The following is a 6,950-nucleotide window of genomic DNA, read 5'->3' on the forward strand; positions in this document are numbered from 1 at the left end:
CACTCTCCTGTTGTTGTTATTTAGTCACTAAGTCATGTTTTAACTGTTTTGCAACCCCATGTACTATAGCCTGCCAGACTCCTCTGTCTGTGGGATCCTCCAGGCAAGAATACAGGAGTGGGTTGCCATGCCCTCCTCCAGGGGATCTTCCCAACCCAGGGATTGGACCCATGTTTCCTGCATTGCAGGCAGGTTCTTAACTGCTGAGCCACCAGGGATGCCCTTCACTGTGCTGACTGGGCTTCAATCCCTGGGTCCCTGGTCAGGGAACTGAGATCCCACAAGCTGTGCCACATGGCCAAAAGAAAGAATGAGTAAGGGAGACTTCTGGAAACTTCAGAGACTTTTGGCAATATGGTAGACTGAGCTGACCATACTGAGAAATGTTTAGAAAACAAAAATTTTTTTTTTACAGTAATTATCTGGATTTGGGGGAAACAGAACAAGGGAAGAGATGATGATGGGGGAAGTAGGAAGGAAGAAAAATAATTGAGGCTGAAGAAAGAAAGGGATGGCAGAGTGGTTATGTTGTTGTTCAGTTGCCAAGTCGTTTCCAACTGTCTTCAACCACATGAAGAGCACACTGGACTTCCCTGTCCTTCACTGTCTCCTGGAATTTGCTCAGACTCATGTCCACTGAGTTGATAATGCCAACCATTTTATTCTGTGTCACGCCCTTCTCCTCCTGTCCTCAATCTTTCCCAGCATCAGGGTCTTTTCTAATGAGTCAGCTCTTTGCATCAGGTGGCCAAAGTTTTGGAGCTTCAGCTTCAGCATCAGTCTTTCCAATGAATATTAAGGGTTGATTTCCTTTAGGATTGACTGGTTTGATCTCCTTGATGTCCAAGGGACTCTGAAGAGTCTTCTCTAGCACCACAGTTCAAAAGCATCAATTCTTCGCTGCTTAGCCTTCTTTATGGTCCTCCTCTTCCATCTGTACATGACTATCGGAAAAACCACAGCTTTGACTATACGGACCTTTGTGGTTATAGTTGATGCCAACATAGCTCCCAGGGTTATGGACAAAATGCAGGGATGGGAGCACTGAGGTTTTTCATTTCAGATAAGGATAGAAGATGCAACCTTAGACCCTGCGAGGCACAGGATTGCTGGAGTGAATTCTTCTGGATGAAGACAGCTGGAGCCTGGAAGGGGAGTAGAAAGTCCATGCTGACCATCCAAGGGCAGTAGGAAGAAACTAAGGGCAAAAGACATTCATGAGAAATCCCCAAGCCCCACAGACAGGTATGTGCAGCCTGAATTAGTATTATTAGCATGTGGAAGGACCACATGGTGACAAATTATCATGAAGATTTGCCTAGACTGTTGAGAGCCTGTAGCCCTGCAGAAACAAATGGTCAGTCACCTGGATTGCATTGGAAGGACTGATGCTGAAGCGAACACTCCAGTCCTTTGGCCAGCTGATGAGAACAGCTGGCTCATTGGAAAAGACCCTGATGCTGGGAAGGATTGAAGGCAAAAGGAGAAGAGGGCAGCAGAGGATCAGATTATTGGATGGCATCACTGACTCAGTGGATATAAATTTCAGCAAACTCCAGGAAGATAGTGAAGGGCAGGGAATCCTGGTGTGTTGTAGGTTCCCATGAGGTCACAAAGAGTCCAACATGACTTAGCAACTAAACAACAAATGGAAGAGAAGACATAGGAGAGAGTGAGAAGGTATAATAGGAGTTGCTGCAGGTTAAAATAGAATAAGTCACACAATATGGAAGATAATAGAATTTTCCAGAATTAGAGACAAATATGAATCCTCCACCAGAAGAAAATAATTGAGAATAAAGAAAAGCATAGCCATTCCTAGATGTGCTGTAGTGAAACTACAGAACACCAAAGACAGAATCTTAATCTTAAAAACAACCGGAGAGATTGCTTATAAAGAAAGTTAGATTGACAGCAGACTTATTATCAACCACAACAGATGCTTAAGACAAAAGGAATAATAATTTTAAGATTCAGTGTCAACTTGGAACTCTGTTCCCAGCTAAACATTCATTCAAAGCTGAGGACCAAACTAACATTTTCTAATAAGGCTCAGTACCTAGTAATCATGTATGGATGTGAGAATTGGACCAAAAAGAAGGCTGAGTGCCAAAGAACAGATTCTGTTTGAACTGTGGTGTTAGAAAAGATTCTAGAGACCCCCTTGGATTTCAAGATCAAACCAGTCAATCCTAAAGGAAATCAACCCTGAATATTCATTGGAAGGACTGATGCTGAAACTGAAGCTCCATACTTTGGCCACTTGATAGGAAGAGACAACTCATTGGAAAAGATCCCGATGCTGGGAAAGATAGAAGGCAGGAAGAGAAGGGGAGGACAGAGGACGAGATGGTTGGATGGCATCACCGACTCAATGGACATGAGTTTGAGCAAATTCTGGGAGATAGTGAAGGACAGGGAAGGTCTGGCATGCTGCAGTCCATGGGGTCCCAAAGAGTCAAACATGACTGACTGACTGAACAACAGCAACAATAAGGATCAGAGCAGAAGTGAATGAGACAGAGTATAGAAAAGCAATATCAGTTCAGTTCAGTCGTTCAGTCGTGTCCAACTCTTTGAGACCCCATGGACCCCTGTCCATCACCAACTCCCAAAGTTTACTCAAACTCTTGTCTATTGAGTCGATGATGCCATCCAACCATCTCATCCTCTGTCGTCCCCTTCTCCTCCCGCCTTCAGTCTTTTCCAGCATCAGGGGCTTTTCAAATGAGTCAGTTCTTTGCATCAGGTACCCAAAGTATTGGAGTTTCAGCTTCAACATCAGTCCTTCCAATGAATATTCAGGACTGATTTCCTTTAGGATGGACTGGTTGGATCTCCTTGCAGTCCAAAGGACTCTCCAAGAGTCTTTTCCAACACCACAGTTCAAAAGCCATCAATTCTTTGGCACTCAGCTTTCTTTATGGTCCAACTGTCACATCCATACATGACTACAGAAAAACCATAGCCTTGACTAGATGGATCTTTGTTGGTAAAGAAATGTCTCTGCTTTTTAATATGCCGTCTAAATTGGTCATAGCTTTCCTTCCAAGAAAAGCAGTATGGAAAATCAGTAAAACCAAAAGTTGATTCTTTAGAAAGAGTAACAGAATTAGCAAATCTTTAGCTAAATTGTCAAAAAAAAAAGACTCAAATTACTAAAATCAAGAATGAAAAAGAGGACCACTGACCTTACAGAAATAAAAAGGATTAGAAAGGAATACTCAGTTCAGTCGCTTAAACAATTAAAGGCCAGCAAATGAGCTATCTTAGATGAAAAGGATAAATTCCTATAGGTAACTTGCTCCTGAACCAAGTGTTATTTTTCCCAACTGTCTGTCCGCTGAAACCATCAAATGGTAACAGAAATAATTGATAAGGCTTCTAAGGATGTTCTCTTTTGGCTGGCAGAGTGTAGGTTGCTAGTCCTCTGGCATGATTTTGGGTAAACTAGAACCTGCACATTCCTTCTGATCCTCTTGAATTTGTTAAGACATGCCAAAACATAGAAAACTCATTTTTTCCCCTTAGAAACCTGGCTATTGGCTTTTCTCTTCCGTCTATAGAGCTGACCTGATAGTTGGGGGTTAGAAAGGGGATCTTTGCCCCACCCTACTGATCACGTTGTCTACCTTGTCAATATACCAGAGAACCAGCTTTGGTTTCCTGAGTGCCCAGTCTAACTTTGTATGTTCTCTGGGCTTTGTATTTGTATTTCTCTGGCTTCTTTGCCAAGGCCATTCTACTCACTTCAGCTTTGAGAAATCTGCCTGCATATCCTTTGAAAAGGCAGGCAGCTGAGATACCTTGTCAAAAGGGAAATAGCAGTCTTGCTGATGTCAGATTTTTATGCTTAGTTCCTTAAATATTCCCCAAACTTTTAGTGAGCTGGCCTATTCATTCATCCAGCTAATATTTACTGAGCATCTGTTCTGTGCAAGATGTTAGGGGATGCAGGTATATACAGAAATCTTTGGTAATCAAGACAGATTAAGGTTCAATATGGAGGTGAGAGATGGAAATGAAATAATTTTTAAGAGGAAAAGCAAGTATCATTGGTTCAGTTGCTCAGTCATTTCTCTTTTCGACCCCATGGACTGCAGCATACCAGACTTCCCTGTCCATCACCAAGTCCTGGAGTTTGCTCAAACTCATGTCTATCAAGTCTGTGAGGCCATCCAACCATCTCATCCTCTGTCATCCCCTTCTCCTGCCTTCTATCTTTCCCAGCATCAAGGTCTTTTCCAGTGAGTCAGTTCTTCACATCAGGTGGCCAGAGTACTGGAGCTTCAGCTTCAGCATCTGGCCTTCAATGAATATTCAGGGTTGATTTCCTTTAGGATGGACTGGTTTGATCTCCTTGCAGTCTAAGGGATTCTCAAGAGTCTTCCCCAACACCACAGTTCAAAAGCATCAGTTCTTTGGCACTCAGCTTTCTTCCCAGTCCAACTCTCACATTCATACATGACTCCTGGAAAGACCATAGCTTTGACTAGATGGACCTTTGTTGGTAAAGAAATGTCTCTGCTTTTTAATACGCTGTCTAGGTTGGTCATAGCTTTCCTTCCAAGGAGCAAGTATCATAAACCATATAAAAGGTTTTAATTCTGTGAATTCCAGTCCAATGAAATCAATTTACTGGGTTTGTTAACCAATTTTAAAAAAATTGAAATAGACTATAAAATATCAGTACATTGCATATGCTAAGGCAGTTTTTAAAGATTTTTGTTTGCTGTGTTATTTGTAACGAAGGTGCAGTGCAAAATATTTTTTTACAGTGGGTTACAGTAAAAAAAAAGAAAGGGTAGATCAAATAGGCTTCAGGAGAATCGAGCTTTTCTGAATGGAGGTGGTGGCTTTGAAGAATTCGAATTTTAACAAGTGGAAATGGGGGAATGAGTGGAAAAAGGAGCATATTTGGAAGAAAGGAAGAATTGAGGCTCCAAATCTGGCACTAGGCAGGAAAGACTGAGTGACCAAGGGAGGACTTTGGGTATACCTAAAGAATTTTGTAGGTGGGTGGATATGTAGAGCTTAAGACCTTTTGATTTTTAGCTGTGTTAATAATTAATTGAACTCCCTAATGGATTACTGATAGCTTATCAGCTCTGGTGGACTTTGGCAGCTCTGCTCCTTGCTGGTTGCAAACAAGTGAGAATGCTGTGATAGGCCCGGCGGTAGGGTGTCAGTGTCCTCCCTCCCCTCCCGTCTCTGTGACAGGCACCCTTCCCCCCAGCCTGTACTATTGACACATTGCCTGGAAGAGCCATGGGGATTGCTTTGAGGCCTCAGTTTTAGGAACAGTGTAACACCTCTTTGTAATATGTATTTATGGGCTTCAAACTGTTCAGAGCTCCCTGTGTTAGAAGCATGCTTGTTTTACTTAATCACCGGGTGAGTTTCACATTCTTGTTCCAGAACTTCAAGAAAAGGAAGGCGAGGTAGAGACTGGGCCATTTCTGACAGCCCACTGGAGATGGGGTTGAGAGTCCCAAATGGATGACATCATGTCTGAAAAATACTTGAGTTTAACCAGGGAAGACAAACATAAAGGATTATTACAGAGATGAAGGGGCTCTGAAGGAGATTGTGCAGGCATACCATTACTTTGCAATCTCTTGGAAAATGAGAGGAGTATCACCCCACCCTTTAACTCCACTAGAGGACTATAATTGCAGGGTAAGGATAATTAAATTTCAGAAAAACCCCACAGCCCAGCTTGTCTCTTCAAGTGGCATAAACATTCTGGCCTGCTCTGGCTTTGGTTCAGTGCTTTCTCTGTTTTTCCCTCTCTACCCTCCTCCTAAGGAGGAACAGGCTGCCACTGAGGCCCGGATTCTTCCTGCCATCCGCTGCAGAGATTGTCTCCTTTTCCTTTCATCACAAGCATTGCTGTCCTGGGCCGCCTTCTCCCCAGGACTTGCAGAGTGGGATGCAGTTCCCCTTCTCCGTGCAAATTCAGAGACACTTGGTGTCTACAGAGCGCCAGTCACTGAGCTGTAACAGGGCCTTAGGTACTAACAGGCTGCAGTTCTGCTTAGAAGGCCTTTCCTTTGGGTCCCCTAGACACAGGTGGCAGCTGGCCTAGCTGCAAAGGAAATAATCATGACGTCCAGCAGACTAGAACAATGGGAGTTTAATGGGTGGCTTATTTTTTCAAGAAATTTGCATTTCCGAGGCTAGATATCCATCTCAATAGAACTGCTTCACATCAGAAAAGAGTCCTAGGACACTCCTCACACAAAAATTAACATTCCTCCCAGCCTCCGTTAAGCACTATGGTTTCTTAGAGAGTCTGATCATTTTGGTAGAGTGGTGCGACGTCTTATTCGAAAATTGAGTATGATACGGCGTATTTGGAACCTGAACAGGAATTTTTTTGTTCTTTTGTTTGGTGGCAAAATGCAGAAGAAACATTATTACTTACGGGTGCGTTCCCCCCACCCCCAGGATATTTCAGAATCGAGTTGGGGAGGAAAAAGCAGCTTTTTATATTAATCAGATGTGTTAAGATACACATACACACACACATATCAGGTGGTTGGTAGTGTTACTCCGAGAGGATGGAGACCAGGTCATGAGAGCTTCCCATAGAAGGAGGGAAAGGTCTTGATGGGAGCTTTCCCGAGGAAACCTCAGTGAAAGATGAATGGAATTTGCAGTAGGGTTAGAAGATGAAGCCGATAGAGCTAGGAGGTGAGCTAGGATCTCGGCGAGCTAGGGGCTCGAGCTCAGGCCCCAAGGCGCAGAAAGACGCTGGCTTGCCCCGCAAGCCTGGGCAAGCCAAGCTCCCGTTGGGTCTAGCGGGTGGCTGGCAGGCAGCACTCATAAGTCGCCCTACCACCGGCCGGAGCCCACGTGGCAAGCCCTGGGGACAGTGGGGTGGGGCGGGGCGAGGGCGGGGGCGGGCCCGGCCGTGACGCGCAGGGTATATAGCGGGGCATGCGCGC

Source organism: Bos indicus, chromosome 8, assembly GCF_029378745.1.
Source record: "Bos indicus isolate NIAB-ARS_2022 breed Sahiwal x Tharparkar chromosome 8, NIAB-ARS_B.indTharparkar_mat_pri_1.0, whole genome shotgun sequence".
In the NCBI taxonomy this organism is placed as follows: Eukaryota; Metazoa; Chordata; class Mammalia; order Artiodactyla; family Bovidae; genus Bos; species Bos indicus.